Source organism: Musa acuminata, chromosome BXJ1-6 (genome assembly GCF_036884655.1).
Source record: "Musa acuminata AAA Group cultivar baxijiao chromosome BXJ1-6, Cavendish_Baxijiao_AAA, whole genome shotgun sequence".
Taxonomy (NCBI): Eukaryota; Viridiplantae; Streptophyta; class Magnoliopsida; order Zingiberales; family Musaceae; genus Musa; species Musa acuminata.
The window spans coordinates 35501928-35520480 of record NC_088332.1 but is presented as its reverse complement, the minus strand read 5'-3'; the positions used below and the strand labels follow the sequence as shown (position 1 = coordinate 35520480).

Genomic DNA, 18553 nt, shown 5'->3' with positions numbered 1-18553 from the left:
TGACGTTGATTGAACTCTTAATATCAATAAGGACCCCTTTGACTCGGGCATTTAGGATACTGACTAAGACTACTAATGTATCATCATGGTCAAGGTCTAAATACTTGGCTATCACTTCTTTGAAATCTCAGGATCCTTATGCATATGATATTTTTTTATTAGTATATTTTTAGCATAAGATTTATAGATTGTATTACATATTGCTGCCCTAAAGTGATTTAGTATCTCAGGATCCTTAGTATATTTTGATGGGAGTTTCGAACGCATTTGAGTAAATAGTGATTTTTGTGGCTTACATGCATCGACTTGTTGATTCTTTAGAATTACTTTTTATGGTATAGCTCCAAAATGGTAAACACATCAACTCCTTTGGTCAACTTGGTAAAGAGCTCAAGTTCAACTTTATAAATTACAAATTTTTCGAAAAGTTTATAGCTCCATCTTGACAATCCACTAAATGAAAAATAAATTTTTATCAGACTACACTAAAAGATTTTAAGACTGAGCTGCTTATCAACATCTTCATCTCTTTAACCATCTATCTAAAATTGCTGTAAAAAACTAACTAATATATTGTGGATGAATATTTAATGATATGAAAAAAGAAAATGATTGGGAAAAAGCTGACAAAAGATGAGCGATCCTCTCAACCCACTCCAAGAAATCGATCATAGAATGAGGGACCTCCTTAAGAAGATTGCGTATTATCTAGAAGAGAATTTATACCCCTTGATATATTTCATTCGAAGATATTTTGGTAAATTAGAGAAAATGACTTTCTCAGGGCACTCATAGCCTATGAGATTTTCACCCGAGGAGGAACTTTTCACCTGAGGAGGAACAAAACTAAATACTAATAGTTGCATATAGAATATGACTATGACACTGATGACTACTTCAACATAAAATAATAAACTGAAAAGTTAATCAAATGGGTACACGTCAACTGCTACCTTCATCAATTCCAAGATGAATCCCCACCTTTAGGGCAGCAATATGTAATACAATCTATAAATCTTATGCTAAAAATATACTAATAAAAAGGTTTCTAAGTTCGTAAGGAATCAGTTCCTCTTAGGTATTATGAGAAAAATAAGATTATAGATAGGCTAAGATGTTGTTGGCTCATTCTCCTATCTCTTATCTCTAATCCTCGTGACATTGATCTATTTCAAAAAGTTGTTCTTTCACAATAGAAGACATCAGAATACACCTAAAACTCCTTTAGTGGTTGATACAAGCTTCTCTTTCAGGAAATGCATCCCAAGGGACTTTTTGCCTTATTAGCCATGACACTAGCGGACCGAGTAGAGCCAACACCAGCAGCGTCATACCTGACCATGGAGCAAAACTTGCATTTTAGATGTTACGATAGGTCAAGTCACAAGATTAAGCAATACATACAAGACAATTGACTTGATTGGTTTCATCCATATCGACTATATTGCTAACAAATAACTTCGAAACCAACAGCACATCTTTACGACCTGTCCAACTACTCAATTACAACTTTCTTGCAGTTAATAGAAGCATCGGGCTCTGATTAATGTAAGAGTGTGTTTACAGTATGAAGCAAAGACACGATGAAGTAATGCAAAGGAGACGGAGGAAATGGTCTACGAGTTCTTCATGAAAGTATGTTTCGAAAGTATCACATATCTTTCTATATATCATCATATCACCATCTAAACAGTTTGCAGCAAGCATCATCCAATCAATTCCGTTAAGTTTCATTGATCTTTTTGACCCCCAAAGAAAAAAATCACAACAACAAAAAGGATAGTTATCAAGAAATATGACAGACAAAAAAGAGAGCAAATTGCAACACAGAGGCCTATTTGTGGGGATGGATATGGGGAAATAGTCCGAGGATGTGCTCCGACGTGAAGTCATGTCGTGTAAGAATTCCTACAATAGGAGGCCTCTGCAAGCAATCAAGTAGGTGTATCAGTGCACCATAAAGAATTTGTTTGTGCAGAGTTATGCATGAAAGGAATAATGTTAATACTGTAGTTACCAAAGATCTCCGGTCATCAAAATAAACTGACCCAACCGGTCACAGATTTATATATCAACAAGCAAAGGAATTCATAAATTGCTCAAATCAAGATGTAAAGCAATCCTTTCTCCACAATGAGAAGGTAGATATATAGACTATAAGACTATGAAAAAAAAGTATCACCATCATTAAATTAGCTAATTGTGATTAAAAAACAGAAGTATGATTTTATTTCTTTCTACCTACTTTTTCAGTATATCGGGCATCAAGTAGTTACAAAATTACCTTGGATATAAGAAAACAAAAAAAGGTAGGGAATGTGACTTCTATAATCAAAAGAAAAATAGATAGAAATAAGATGACAAGACTTTTTTCTTTTGCATAATTTTTCAATTCTAATTTTGAAAAAATAGAAAATAAGACAGTAGCAAACATGTCACTTTTTTGTTTTGTGGGATCTTTATATAATTATCCTTGCAAAGTCTCAAATGACATATGTGCCCCTATAAATTTTAATGTACCATATATTCCCTCCAGAAATGTTCCTCATGTTAACATTCATTAAAAAAAAATTGGCACTCAGGTCAATCATACCAACCATGAATAGCAATAGATGGTTTGAATTAAATAAAAAATAAAAAAATTTAAAATACCTAATATATTTTTTCTATACTCACCTTCATAATGATTTAAAGGACACTTTTAAAGGGCATCAACGCCAATTAAAGCTAGGAAGCCTCCACTTTAATGGTTAGCTCATGGAAATTAACCTCAAGGGTATAAAAATAAGTATTTAAGTTTTAAAGATATATTTGCTATCGATGATTTAAAAAGGTGCTCGGGCGCTCACCTAGGCACTCGGGCGAGGCAAGGCGAGGCCCAAGTGCCTCGCTTCACTTTCAAGCGGCGCGTTTCAAAGAGGTGCCGCCTGGGCGCTTGCCAGAGCCCAGGCTCTAGGCGCTTCGGGCAAGCGCCTGGGTTAAACCAGGTGATCAAACCAACGTTTTAGGTCTAGTTCGATCTCCGGTACTTTAGTTGGTTCAATCAAACTAACTAAAGCACCAGTTGTCTCTGCCCAACCCTAACCCTACTCGTTACCATTGTCGTTGCCACTGCTGTTGCTCGCCACTATCGCTGCTCGTTACCACTGCCACTGTCGCCGCTCCTGCTCCCGCTCCCACTGCCACTGTTCGCTGCCGCTACCACTGTCGCTGCTCATTGCTACCACCGCTGTCGCTGTCGCCACTCCCGCTCCCGCTGTCGTTGCTCACCACTACTGCTGTCACCGCTCCCTCTCCCGCTACCGTTGCCTCCTTACACTCCCGCTACCACTATTGCTTTCTCTTTTCTCAATCAGCACCCCCTTACACTCCTCTTCCTTCTTCTCCTTCTGTATACTGTTAACAGTATACTAGTAACAGTAATGTATTTATATTTATTAGATTAATAATATATTATTTTAATTTTAATACTGTTTTAATTTTTATTTATTTGAAATTATTGTTAGGTTTCAAGATAAATAACAAGTGTATAGAGCAACTCAATAGAGTCTCCAATGATATCAAAAAAATATCCTACATGGAAGTATAATTATATGAAGGATCCGAAAGATCCTAATGCAGTGACTTGTATATTCTACGATAAGACTACTATAGGTGGTATTTTTCATGCAAAACAACATCCAGTAGGAAATTTCAAGAATGCAGCAGCTTGCAAAAAGTGTCCACCTGAGATAAAAGAAGAGTTGCTGAGTTATATGAATAAAAAGAAGACACAAAAGAATGAATCTTACGAGAATTTACCAGAAGACAATGTTAAACATCTCAAGGATGGAAGAAGATGATTATTCTATGAGTATTAACCCAAGTAAGAAAAAAGTATATTTCAAGGGTATTAACCGAAGTTATGAGTACTAAGAAGGGTAAAAAAGGACCGATGGATCTATATATGTTTCAAGGATCCCAAAAACAATAAGGGCAAGCAGGAGGCTTAAAATTTAGACAAACAAATATAAGTGATGCTTGTGATAAAGAAATAAGAGGAAGAACAATTCAGCACATTGCTCGCTTCTTCTATCAGGCTGGTCTTCCCCTTAGTACAATTCGTTTAGACAATTTTAAGGATATGATTGAAGCTATTAGAAGATATGGTGTGGGATTAAAACCTCCAAGTTATTATGAGATGCGAGTTCCATTGTTGCAAAAAAGTTGAATTATACAAATAACTTACTAAAGGGTCATAAAGAATCATGGGCAATACATGGTTGCTCTATTATGTCAGATGTTTGGACTGACAGGAGGCGCAGGAGTATAATTAATTTTATGGTTAATTATTCTTTAGGGACTATGTTTGTAAAGTCAATAGATGCTTCATCTTTTGTAAAATCTAGAGACAAGATATATGATTTACTTGACAACTTCGTAGAAGAAATTAAAGAATAAAATATCGTTCAAATCATAACTAACAATGGAAGCAACTATATATTAGCTAGTAATATTCATCTTTTAAAATTTTAATTATTTTATCTTCAATTAAATATGTTAAACTCTTAAGTCTTATCATTCTTGTTATCCTTTGTCTTAGGTAAATTGCTTGAAACAAAAAGACAACACTTATATTGGACTCTATGTGCAGCACATTGTATTGATTTAATGTTGGAGGATATTGAAAAGATCTTAGACATCAAGAAAACCCTAGAAAGGGCAATTTTTGTTGTTGGATTTTTTTATAATCATATTGGAGCTTTGAATATGATGAGAGAATTTACAGGGAACAAAGAATTAGTGAGATATGGTATTACACGATTTACTACTCCATTCTTAATATTATAGAGCGTGCATCGTCAAAAACATAATCTAAGAAACATGTTTACCTCTAAGAAATGGGTGATAAGTAAATGGGCAAAAGAAGCAAAAGGCAAGAGGGCTACTGATATCATCTTAATGCCATCATTTTGGAATCATGTAGTTTATACATTAAAAGTAATGGGCCCTTTTGTTCGAGTCCTTCGGTTGGTGGATAATGAAAATAAATCAACAATAGGATATATTTATGAGGCTATGGATAGAGCAAAGGAGACGATTAAAATGTCTTTTAATGATAATAAAGAAAAATATGAGAAAATTTTTACAATCATTGACGAAAGATGGAATTGTCAACTTCATCGTCCCTTACATGCAGCAAGATATTATTTGAACCCTGAATTCTTTTATAAGATTAAATCTATTGGATTTGATGCAGAAGTTTTGGATGGGTTATATCAGTGCGTTGCAAGATTAGTTCCCAGCCTTGAGATTCAAGATAAGATTATTCATGAATTATCTTTATATAAAAAAGTCGAAGGTCTTTTTGGAATTCTAATGGCCATTCGATCCAGGACAACTACGTCTCCAGGTATTAATAATTTGATATAATTAATTTCATATATATTATGTTATTATGTTATTGCCAATAATAACATAAATTTTGTAGCTGAACGGTAGAGTCTATTTGAAAATTTCACCCCGAACTTACAGCAATTTGCTATCAAAGTACTTAATTTGACATGTAGTGCTTCAGGTTGTGAGCGAAATTGGAGTGTCTTTGAGCATGTAAGGATCACTAAATATTTTTATTTTAATTAATTAATTAATTTAGATAGATGTATTAATATATTTTTAAATTATATGATATGATAGATTCACTCGAAGAGAAGAAATCAATTGGAACATCAACGATTGCGTGATCTTGTTTACATAAAGTATAATCAAGCTTTGAAGGCTCGTTATGATTTGCAAAATAAAATTGATTCAATCTCATTGTAAGATATTGATGATTCAAATGAATGGTTGGTAGGAAAAATGGGTGCTAACTTGCAAGATGCCGAAGACGAGCTTGTATTTGAAGATGATAGATTGACATACGAAGACGTGGCAAAAGCTTCAGGTGCTGGAGAATTATAAATATATATAAGATAGATGACAAAGAAAAAAATGAGTGCAAAAGCATCAAGCTCGACTCCTGCTATTATTGAAGACATAGAGAATGAAACATATTTTGATGAAGAGGAAGAAGTTGAAGAACAACAGGAAAAGGACGAATTCAATGAAGATGATGTGTGAAAATAACGATAATATTGATTATAATGAATGACTTTGATGTAAAATTTTATTGCTTTGAATTTTGAAACTTTTTGTTAATGTGACATTATGATTTTGTATCTTAGATTTTTTTTAATTTAATAATATATTTTTATTTAATATTTTAAATATTTTATATATTTTTATATTTTAGTTCCTTGCTTCGTTCGGGCGAGTGCCTAGCGCCTCGGACGTTTTTGGACCTTGACGCCCAGCACTTTTTAAATCACTGTTTGCTACACTTAAATGTAGATAGTTAAATACAAGAATCACTTACTTTAGAGGGATTATGAGTGCTTATCTATATTATAAGGATTTTCACTGCACTAAAAAAAAAGAAAGATCATTTTTATGTCAGCTTAATAAATCAAACTACAAGCTAATCAAATTTGTTGGTCATATTTTGATGCAGTTTATCTTGAATTTGATGTGCAATGAAAGCATACTGTACTCTAGATCAGAACTTGCCATTAGTTTTGACCATAAAGAAGATAAATGAGAAGAAATGATTAGCTGAATTTTATTAATAGTGAATATAAATTTATATACACAAAGAGAGATTATGATAATTACATGATTTTCTAAATTAATAATAAATATAAAATATTCGTTAAATCATTTCATGATTTAAAAGATCATGTTGAGATCATGATCTTTATCGATATATTATTATAAATTCTATAATTTAGAATCATGATAACATAATATCAAAATATTGAGAGTATCATGATAATCTTATCATAATTTATTTTCCTCAATAATATTTTTCTAATAATAAATTCCTTTTGATACAAATTGGATTCATAAAAGAAGGGCTTCACCTGGAAGTCCTTGCTCTTATTTTCCCTTTCTGTTGAGCAAAACTAGGTTCACCCAACCTACAGCGGCAGCTCGCAAGACGGGCACCAAGAACTGCTGCTCTCGCCATATGATTGTTCCACTGGACTCTAATATGTATCTTCCACTGACTCCTCAGCAAGAAATATTGTTTATCACTTCCATACTTCACTGAATGTCAAAATTGCATGAATTTGTAGGAAAAGCTAAAAGATTTCATGCTTCAAATGTCAAGCAACAGATAATCAAAGCATAGGGTTTCAAAGTTTTTAACAAACATAATGGTATATGTGACAAAATTAAGTTAAAAAAATAAATGAAGATGGTGTTGAAATCAAGGTATGCAATACCGTACCGTATCGATGTTTCGAGATTGATTCGATATGATATGGTACCGGTGTATGGAGCGGTACACCAGGGCGTACCAAATGGTACACCAAGGTTTACCGAGCGATTTCCTCTTACTTATTACAGCAGTACTATAGCACTGCTATAGTGTAGCACTGTAGCATGGTTCATCCGGTAGCGGACAGTCCGCGTACCGGTATACCGTCGAATCGATACATACCACCCGTACCGAGCGATACCATTCGAAATTGCATATCATGATTGAAACCCAAATCAACGAGTAGAATACAACTATATATCAAACATTGAAAATTTGTAAATACACAAACATTTGAAATAGTGAAAGGATGTGTAAATATATACGTATATGATAAAGTCGCATGTGTATATATTTATTTTCATGAAAGGAAAGGGATTTCTTACCCCTGGAGTCTTTGGCACAACACAAAGGTGCCTAAGCCCAAGCTCTCTGAATAGGACAGCAGCTTTGGCCAATGACATTGTCTCAACCACTGTGTAGGGTGATGTATTTGTAATCGGATGGAGATCAACAAACATATCCATTTCGTCTTCAAGGATATTCAAGTCTTCAAACTTCAGTCCTTTACCCGATCCAGCTTTAGCAAAATCGAAGGCACCGAACCTTCGTAAGATCTCTTTTACCCCAGTCTTCACCCTTTCCCTCGTAAATCTCTTTCCTTTTAGCAAAACGAGCAAATGAGATCGCAACACTAGCCCAACCAACTCAGGAGCATCTGAGAATGGGGGCTCATCAATCACTGGAAATCCATTATGACCAGTCAAATCTTAATGCCTCTACTATGTTTCCCACCTTCTCCACGCCAGAAAAGGTAATAAGAGGCCCTGAGACAACATCCCCTGCAACCAAGTGCCTCATGTAAGGCTCTGCATGAGCCTCCATGTAAGGCAAGCCCTTCATCATAACAATCTGGTCGTAGACTCCCTTGTTAAAGCAATCAGCGACGGTCTTGGATATAAGAAGAACTAGCATAACCAATGAGAGCATTAGAAGATCATTAGTCAGTTCGAGGAGAATAACACAGACAGAGACTGTCATTCTCATAGTTCCACCAAGAAAAGATGCCGCTCCAAGAAGGGCAAAGAGACCGGTATCGAGATCCGAGATGGGACGCAAAAGAGTCCCAATGATTCGACCATAGGTAGCACCGGCAAGTATAACAGGAATGAAGAGACCAGAAGGTACAGCGACGCCATATGTCACAAGTCCAAGGCCGTAAATTGCAGCAAAAAATAGAAAAAGAGTAGACGTATGGAACTCATTACTAGTGCCACCACTGAAGAGATTACGGATGGCATCACCATTGGTGTTAAGGAACAGTGAAGCAAGATCATTGTAATAACCTGGGGGACAATGGAAATTCTTGAAGTTTCCTGAGCGGCCAACGGTTGGGCACTCCTCTTCAAGATCCTTGGGGCAAGGAGTGCACTTGGCAAGCCAAGGTAGCCCGTAGGAGCAGCAAGATGTGAGGATCGATATGGTGATAGTGAGTAGAATCTTGAACGGAGCACCTTTCCTGCAATTAAACGAATTTGTTTAAGCTTTCAAGTAGTGATTAATAGACAAGCGAGAGAGTTCCTACAAAAGAGTGGTACGATTACTAACAGTAATATGCTAAATATCGAAAACATTAGGAATTTACTCGTTTATAAAGCTGTAAGTTCGAAGGATCCTGTCGAGCAGATAATTGAAGAGGGCTCCAAATACACCTCCAATGACTCCAAGAACTATTAGAGCGATCAAATCAGGAGTACTGTATGTGGAAACATTTGAACTGATATCAAACATTATTAATCCTCCCTTGCCAAATAGTCCACATTTTCCACTGCGGCAATACTCTATTAAGCCTCGCAATACTACAGCTACAATAGCGGTTGTGAAGAATGTTCTCCACAGAAGAGCACTCCGCCACCTGAAGACAAAGAAAGAGAAAAACCTTAATAAGGGTTCTATTGCTGCTAAAGTGAATGCCATAAGGTTCATTTTGATCTATGTATACCTGGCAGCTGATTGCCTATTCGAAAACACCTACGCTGATCTTAATATCACAGTAATAATAGTGGAAAGCAATAATAGTAATAACAAATAACATTACCAAGAAGCTGCTTCTTCAAGGGCAAAGAGAACACCACCAACAGGTGCTCGGAAAGCAGCTGCTACTCCTGCTGCAGATCCACAGGTTATGAGATCTCGTCGATCCCTATCACTTTCGAAGTATCTGAGCCATGTCCATGTTAGATGATACTTGCGAGATCCACCCTGTCCAAGTAAGTTGGCAATGCATGCTCCTGTATGTACCATAGGTCCTTCCTTACCCAATACAAATCCGGCAGAAACCCCACCAATTGACCCAAAAATCTGGAGAATTGAGACAGAAAAAAGCACATATTGCTTCAGAAGTTCTTTTACTTCATATAACTAATATTTACTAACTTGTGTTCTTGGATGTTTCCTGCAAGATGTAAAATTGTCCTGGTAAAATACTTGATGACAATAGGAAAAAAAATATCTATCACAATGTTGATTATAGATGATATTTCAATTTTCCAGAATATATCTTATTTGAAGACCTTATCCAACCTTTACTCGATCACTCAAGTAAACCGGAAGATTTATTCGATTTGTGGGAGAATCTGGTCAACGAAGGATTCATGTTTATTTTTGTTGGGAAAAACCTGTTAAAGCGGAATATTCTTTTCCCTTTTGTGTATCAAAATGGGTTTCTCATCAAAATACCAACTTGATATCCAAATGAAAATATCAACCAGCACAGCATAAATAGCAGAGCAAAAAATCAATCACACAGTGAGACCAAATCTTTTTAACGTGGAAAACCCAATGTGGGAAAAATCACGGACCGTAGTTCACCTCAAACTTCCACTATCAATAGTAATGATAACAGGTTTACAATAGGTCTTCTCTAGATAACTAGAGGATCACAATAACATCAAGATCATAGATCTTGGCTCAAGAATAACCTATCTTTAAGAGAATTTTAGGTCTCACAAAGTGGATATAGCAGGAAAGTACCTTAGAGAGGGTAAACTGTATATCAATACCGTTAGGATTGTAGAGTTTGCTGTAAGAATTCTCCACATAAAATTTGGACCAAAACTGATAACATTTGGCCAAAGATCGTCAAGCAGAAAACTCAGAAACATAATCTTTCTCTCACTATTTCTCTCTCCTCTTCCATCTGAATGCCGCCGCACATGTTCACTATGCACTCTCTTGCACGCTGCACTGCACGCTGCATTTCACCGGTCCCTATCTCTCTTAATTATTGATTTGGGCTCCAAAAGCCCAATTGTCCAAGCTCACATATGGGCTGGACCCAATAATTCTCCCCCTCCAGCTCATATGGTGGGCTGTACCAAGCCCACTCTTCACCTATATGCTTCAAGCTTCTCCTTAGGTAAAGACTTTGTCAACATATTTGATCCATTCTCATTAGTATACATTTTTTCCAATTGTAATTCTTTTATCTCAAGCACATCACGAATCCAGTGATATCTCACATCAATATGCTTGGATCTAGAATGGTATGTTGAATTCTTGGAGAGGTGAATGACACTCTGACTGTCACAGTAAACAATATATCCTTCCTGTTTCAAGCCCAATTCCTGTAGAAACGTTTTCATCCATAAAGTTTCCTTGCAGGCTTCAGTAATTGCTATATATTCTGCTTCTATGGTTGATAGAGCAACACACTTCTGTAACTTAGACTGCCAAGAGACTGCTCCTCCTGCAACTGTCATCAAGAATCCCGAAGTGGACTTCTTGGAATCAGTATCACCTGCCATGTCTGTATTTGTGTAACCTTCTAACACAGGTTCCATTATCAAAACATAAACATAACTTGGAAGTACCTCTTAGATATCTTAATATCCATCTCACTGTTGCCCAATGTTCCTTTCCAGGATTTGAGAGAAATCGACTGACAACTCCAACTACATGAGCTATATCTGGCCTAGTTCAAACCATAGCATACATCAAACTGTCTACTACAGATGAGTAAGGCACTCTGGACATTTCTTCTTTTTCTTTCTCACTTGTAGGACATTGTTTCGAACTAAGCTTGAAATGACCTACAAGTGGGGAACAAACTGCTTTAGCTTTACTTATGTTGAATCTTTCAAAAACCTTTTCAACGTAAATCTCCTGAGATAGCCAAATCTTCCTTTTCTTCCTATCACGAAGAATCTTCATGCTAAGTATTTGCTTCACCGATCCCAAGTCTTTCATGGCAAAAGACTTACTTAGCTCTCTTTTAAGCTTTTCAATTTTTCCAACATCATAGCCAACAATCAGCATATCATCAACATATAGCAGTAAAATAATAAAATCATCATCTGAAAATTTCTTCATAAACACACAATGATCAGATGTGGTTCTATCATACCCTTGGCACATCATAAAGGAATCAAACTTCTTGTACCGCTATCTAGGTGCTTGTTTGAATCCATATAAGCTTTTCTTAAGCTTACATACCAGATTTTCTTTTCCCTTGACTTTGAAATCTTCTGGTTGCTCCATGTAAATTTCTTCTTCTAAGTCACCATGAAGAAATATTGTTTTCACATCAAGTTGCTCAACTTCTAAGTTCAAGCGGGCAGCCAAACCAAGAACAACTCGGATAGAGGATATTTTCACAATTGGAGAAAATATTTCTTCAAAGTCAATACCTTTCTTCTGATTGAATCCTTTCACAACTAGTCGTGTCTTGTATCTTTGTTGTGAGCTATTATTTTCAGTCTTCAATTTATAAACCCACTTATTCTTGAGAGCTTTCTTCTCTTTAGGCAACTTTACCAAGTCATAGGTGTGGTTCTCAAGCAAGGATTTCATCTCTTCTTGTATGGCTTTAACCCACTCATTCTTATACTCATGAAGAATAGCTTCTTAGTAAGTTTCTGGCTCTCCCCCGTCAGTAAGCATAACATACTCATGTAGAGGATATCTGGTAGATGGTTGTCGCTCTCTAGTGGATCTTCTCAATGGAATTTCAACTGGTGGTGGAGGTGCTTGTTCAGTTGGTTCAGCATCATCAACTGTAGGAGTATCATCACTTACATTCTCACCATGATCTTCTTGTTCATCTTCCCGATGATCATCATGAACTACAGGTGAATGAACTGGACCTAAACTCCAAGGAATATAAATAGAGGTTTCTGGCTTCTCAACATTATCACTATCATCAAACAATTGGTCTTCAAGAAACATAACATCTCTGCTTCTAATAATCTTCTTGTTCACTGGATCCTATAATCTGTACTCAAACTCTTCATGACCATATCCCAAGAAGATACATGCTTTTGCTTTACTATCAAGCTTGGACCTCTCATCTTTGGGAATATGAACAAATGCTTTACACCCAAAGACTCTTAAGTGATTATAAGATATATCATTTCCTCTCCATACTCTCTCTGGAATATCACCTTGCAAAGGAACTGATGAAGAAAGATTTATCAGGTCAAATGTAGTTCTCATAGCCTCCCCCCAAAATGACTTCGGTAACTTGGCGTGAGAAAGCATACACCTAATCCTTTCTTCAATAGTTTTGTTCATCCTTTCTGCCACACCGTTCTATTGAGGAGTTTTAGGAACTGTTTTCTCAAGCCTACTACCATGGAACCTGCAATAATTCTCAAAAGGACCCCTGTACTCGCCACCATTATCTGATCGAATACACTTTAGTTTTTTGCCAATTTCTCTTTCAACACTGACATGAAACTCCTTGAAAACGTTGAGTACCTGGTCTTTAGATTTCAAAGCAAAAGCTCACACTTTTCTAGAATGGTCATCAATAAAAGTAACAAAATAAAGAGCGCCTCCAAGAGTTCTAGTTTGCATAGTACAAACATCAGTATGAACTAAATCAATAACATCTGATCTTCTAGATGATGGATATGTCTGAAATGCAACTCTATGTGTTTTTCCAACTAAGCAATGGTCACAAGATTTAAGAGATGTACCTTGCAACTCTAGTAAGAACTGCTTTCTAGCAAGAGTTTGAAGTCCCTTCTCGCTGATATGTCTAAGCCTCTTATGTCAAAGATCTATACTTTCACTTTTTTGAATTGCATTAATCTCTCCTTTATGTAGCTTAGCTTCCATGATATAAAAAGAGTTAATCTTCTTTCCTTTTGCCACAATCAGAGAACTTTTAGTGAGTTTCCATTTACTTTCACCAAAATAATATGCAAAACCCTCATCATCAAGTCTACCTGTAGATATCAAGTTAAGACGAATATCTGGAACATGCCTTACATCTTTGAGTATCAATTTGCTCCCAATACTGGTCTCCAAGCAAATATCTCCAATACCCACAATCTTAGATGTATCACTGTTTCCCATTCTGACATTACCAAAATCACCAGCAGTGTAAGATCTAAACAAATCACCATGAGAATTAACATTAAATGAAGCACTAGAGTCAATTACCCAATTACTATCCTAAGCTACAAGACTAACACAACATTCATCACAGACAATAGTGATATTACCTTCAGCAGCAACTGCATTGGTCTCTTTCTCATTTTTTCTTCATTTCATTCTGTTCTTGCTTTCAAAACCTACACTCTTTCTTCATGTGACCTGGCCTATTACAGTGAAAACATTTGATATCTCTTCTAGACTTAGATCTTCCTCTATAACCATGTGAATTTCTGCTATGACTTCTTTCACGTCTTTCTTGTTTTTCAGTAACAAATGCACCAGAAGAAGATTCACCATGTTCTTTCCTTCTGGCATCTTTATTTAACAAACTGTCTTTAACCATATCTATAGTTAGAGTCCCCTCTAGCGTGGAGTTACAAATAGTCACCACATACGTTTCTCAACTTTCTAGTAAAAAGTTGAGAAGTAAGAATCCTTGCATCTCATCATCTATATTCATTTTCATAGCAACTAACTTGTTTGCAAGACTCTGAAATAGGCTTATGTGCTCAACGATGTTACCACAATCTTTATACTTCAAATTTATAAGCCTTCTGAGGAGAGAAATTCTATTTCCCACTATCTTTTTCGCAAAGAGATTTTCTAACCTTTGCCAAACAACATCAGCTCTGGTTTCATCAGAAATATGCTCATGCAAGTTTATATCCATCCATCTTCTAATATAGGTAATAGCTTTTCTATGTTGAACTTCTCATTCTTCATCGTCCATAGTAAAAGGTTTATCTTTAACCTTGATAGGCTTATTCAAATCTTTGCAATATAGCAAATCTTCCATCAGATGCCTCCAAGTGGAATAATTTGATGAGTTCAATTTAATCATACCATCTGACTGCTCCATTTCAATCATACAAGAAAAACTAACACCAAACAACCTATTGCTCTGATACCACTTGTTGGGAAAAACCTGTTAAAGTGGAATATTCTTTTCCCTCTTTGTGTATCAAAATGGGTTTCTCATCAAAATACCAACTTGATATCTAAATGAAAATATCAACCAGCACAGCATAAATAGTAGAGCAAAAAATCAATCACACAGTGAGACTAAATCTTTTTAATGTGAAAAACCCAATGTGGGAAAAACCACGGTACCGTAGTCCACCTCAAACTTCCACTATCAATAGTAATGATAACAGATTTACAATAGGTCTTCTCTAGATAACTAGAGGATCACGATAACATCAAAATCATATATCTTGGCTCAAGAATAACCTATCTTCATCACATAGAGTGGATCTCCTTGTAAGAGAATTTTAGGTATCACAAAGTGGATATAACAGGAAAGTACCTTAGAGAGAGTAAACTGTAGATCAACACCGTTAGGATTATAGAGTTTGCTGCAAGAATTCTCCACATAAAATTTGGATCAAAACTGACAACGTTTACCCACATATCGTCAAGCAAAAAACTCACAAACCTAATATTTCTCTCTCTCTTTCTCTCTCCTCTTCCGTCTGCACGCCGCCGCACAAGTTCACTGTGCACTCTCTTGCACGCTGCATTTCACCAAACCCTATCTCTCTTAATTATTGATTTGGACTCTAAAAGCTCAATTGTCCAAGCCCATATGGGCTGGACCTAACAATTGGAACTTGAAATGAAGATTTTCAAATAAGAAGCTTCCTAAACAACATATGTGTATCTTTGGAAACCCCTACAGCAAGGCAATATGATGGGCTGTGTTGAAAGCTCCAAGGCAAGGTAGTCCCTAGAGAGAGATACAAAGAATCTGTAGGATATGTATGATCTGTCTATTGTGGTGAAATGTGATTTGAACATCTTGTGGTGCTACTCAAGAGGGCGTTTTCACATTTTAATGTTATTATTAATTTGTTATTAGTCACAACTCGCAAAAATACCATTTAATAGATCCCTACTATTAATTGATTACAATATGAAAAGAAAGTTGCTAGCTAGATTTAGACATCTAGTGGATGAAGTGAATGGATGGATTGACAGGTCATTAACAAGAAGAAACTATTAAGACACTGAGTTTAACTTAGAACTCACCTTCACGAAGAGCGTGCTAGGAGCTAGTATGGAGTACGCATCAACTCCATTTAGATATGCTTTCACTTCAGGTATGCCAGACCCAGCAGCTGCAGGTGCAACATAAGCACAGAGTGCAGCTGCCGCCACTGCCAAAATTAGGTTGATGCCACCATAGGCTAAGAACGCTGTAAAATACCTGTACTGGAACCAAATCTACAGCAATTGCTCGTATAATGTCGTAACATGAAAAGCAAACTATTAATTTAAGATGCCAACAATAACATGTTTCACATAGAACCATCAATTTTGCTAAACCAGCTTAAGTCAATCCAAAAATAAAATTCTGTTAGTCACATGAAGATGAACAAAGATCAGTAACGATAAAAGGCAGCAGAGTTAGGTTCCACTCTTACTTTAAGAGAAGAAACAGTGAGATTCTAAGAAGTATGCCACAACAAACATAACCAAGAAATTCTGAATCCTTGTGGTCAACATGACAAAGAAGGATACAAGAAAAAAACTATGAGATATGAGATTCTAAGAAACATTCCACAACAAACATCACCAACAAGTTACAGATCATTGTGGTCATCATCACAAAAAGGAGAATTAGAAAAACTCTGATAAAAAGCTCTGATTCTCTGGTGATGGATCATGGCAGTATACTGGTTAATTAGTTTAGATCATGACGAGTCTTCCCTTTGAATTTAATGCTTTGGAAAATTTTCATCTTGTCCATTTTTTCGGAAAAACTTTCTCCTCGATTGTTTAATTTTGTTAAGGCCAAATTAAAACATAAGCTGTTCTGACATTCTCAACAGAATAGTTCAACATGTAAAAATATTGAACAAAAGTTGATGCAACTGCCAAAGCTTTTTGATACAAAAACAACTGAGACTAATGAGTTATCTTTAAACCATCGACGAACATCTAATCGTATTATCGTATTCGTTATCGACATTTATCTAGTAGCATGTGCAAGCAATATTCTTCTTTATACAGCAGAGGAAAGTAATTCAGTCAATTTCGATGGCTTGGTGTAAGTTGGGCTTACCTATTCTCGAGCATGAGATTACTCGTTAGCAGCAATTTCAATCCAGCAATGTTCTCAACTGCAAGATTGTTAAGAAAGCCAACGATCCCTGTTGCCAATCCAATCAAAAGAGCAAGAGTCCACTTGAGGAGGACATACTGAAATATTTGAACTTTTTTCCTTGACCGCCAGTCTTGCTTGAAAAGATCATTTTCCACAATCCTTAGATGAAACAAGATAAATTTCTGATTAAACATATAATCATGACGATTATGACTCATTTTACTAAGATATAGATACTAAGCCTTAGACAAATTGCTCGACGTAAACTTGAATGGAGCATTATTATTAATGAACAAGACAACAAGTTTAACAGATAATTGGGTTGCAATATATGGGGCTAAAAAGACGATTGAAGTGATCATACATATCTTATTTGTGAAAACCCTCCATGAAATATTTTTTGGAAGACCATTCGGAATAATTGAATTGGTCGGAGACACCTTTCTTAAAAACACTTATAAATGCTAGGAGATTTCTCAAGGTGAGATAGGTCCAGGTGATTCCAAGGAAATCCCATGCCGAATAAGATAGAATACAGATCAAGTGCTATTGGACAAACTCCGGAATTTTTTGTAATCCAATTCAGGCAAATTGTGATATCATATTATTGATACAATTTTTCATATATTCTTACAGTATCAAACCATCTCTATGAAGCTGACTGCACCATTACGGCGTGTTAATCTGCAGCTTTAGATGATTTGGGCATTGACAATTAGCGAGTGACAGCTCGATTCATTGTCATTAGCAAATCAACAACAAAGATAGGGCATAGATCTGCTCGAGGGCTATAGGATCTTCATAGTTGGTATCGGACAAGCTCTATAATTTAGTGTAATCCAACCAATTCGAGTAATCTATGATCGCATATCATTGAATTAATCTTCCACATATTTTCACAGACATCAAACCACCCACCCCTGTGGATCAAACGGCACCATTGTCGATGTCGCACCAGACTACTGGTTCAAGCCACCAACATGTTAAGCTGAAGCTTTTAGATGATTCACGTTGACACAACTCCTTATCTAATTCAACCAACAATTGGCAAATTTCTGTCATCGGCGAATCAACAACAATACTGCAACAAAGATGGCAATACTCGTACCGCCCACAAGCAAGATTTAATGTGAGAACAAAAGGTCTTACTCGTAGTCCAAGCTCTCGATGGGGCAGACATTAGCACCGACAATGGCGATCTGGGAGGTGGTATTCATGGTGCGCTTCCTCAGCAGCGGCTGCCTCACACTTCCTGCATCATTCTCATTCTCATAAAACCCTGATGCATTCCTTTCCATCTCCCTCCGTGCACCCTCGATGTTCTCTATGTCATTGCTCCCGCCGTCCTGAGTCTCCATTGCTCCTCCCCTCTGCCTCTCAGTGTCACACAAACATCAACGTAAAAGATCGTGATTTTTCACCAATAAAACAGCAGTGCCAACAGTTTTCGGAAACGTGCATATCAAGCAACCAGTGAGCTGAAATCTAGCAAGCGGTCATGGCTATGGTTCCATCTACGATGCTCCGAACCAAATCATGAACAGGCACGTCGATACTGACAAACCAGTGTCCATCCAGCAATGGGAGAATAATGGGGGGGGGGGGGGGGGCCCACCGCTTATATAACCGGTTAGCATTCCCACCACAAAGTTAGCAGATTCGTTGTC

At 36.5% G+C, this 18553-nt stretch overlaps 1 pseudogene; it reads right to left on the bottom strand.

Annotated features, from left to right (window-relative positions):
• Nucleotides 1-1411: 1411 nt before the first annotated feature.
• LOC135585247 (chloride channel protein CLC-c-like) lies at nt 1412-18374 on the bottom strand (annotated as a pseudogene).
• Between the last annotated feature and the right edge of the window lie 179 nt (nt 18375-18553).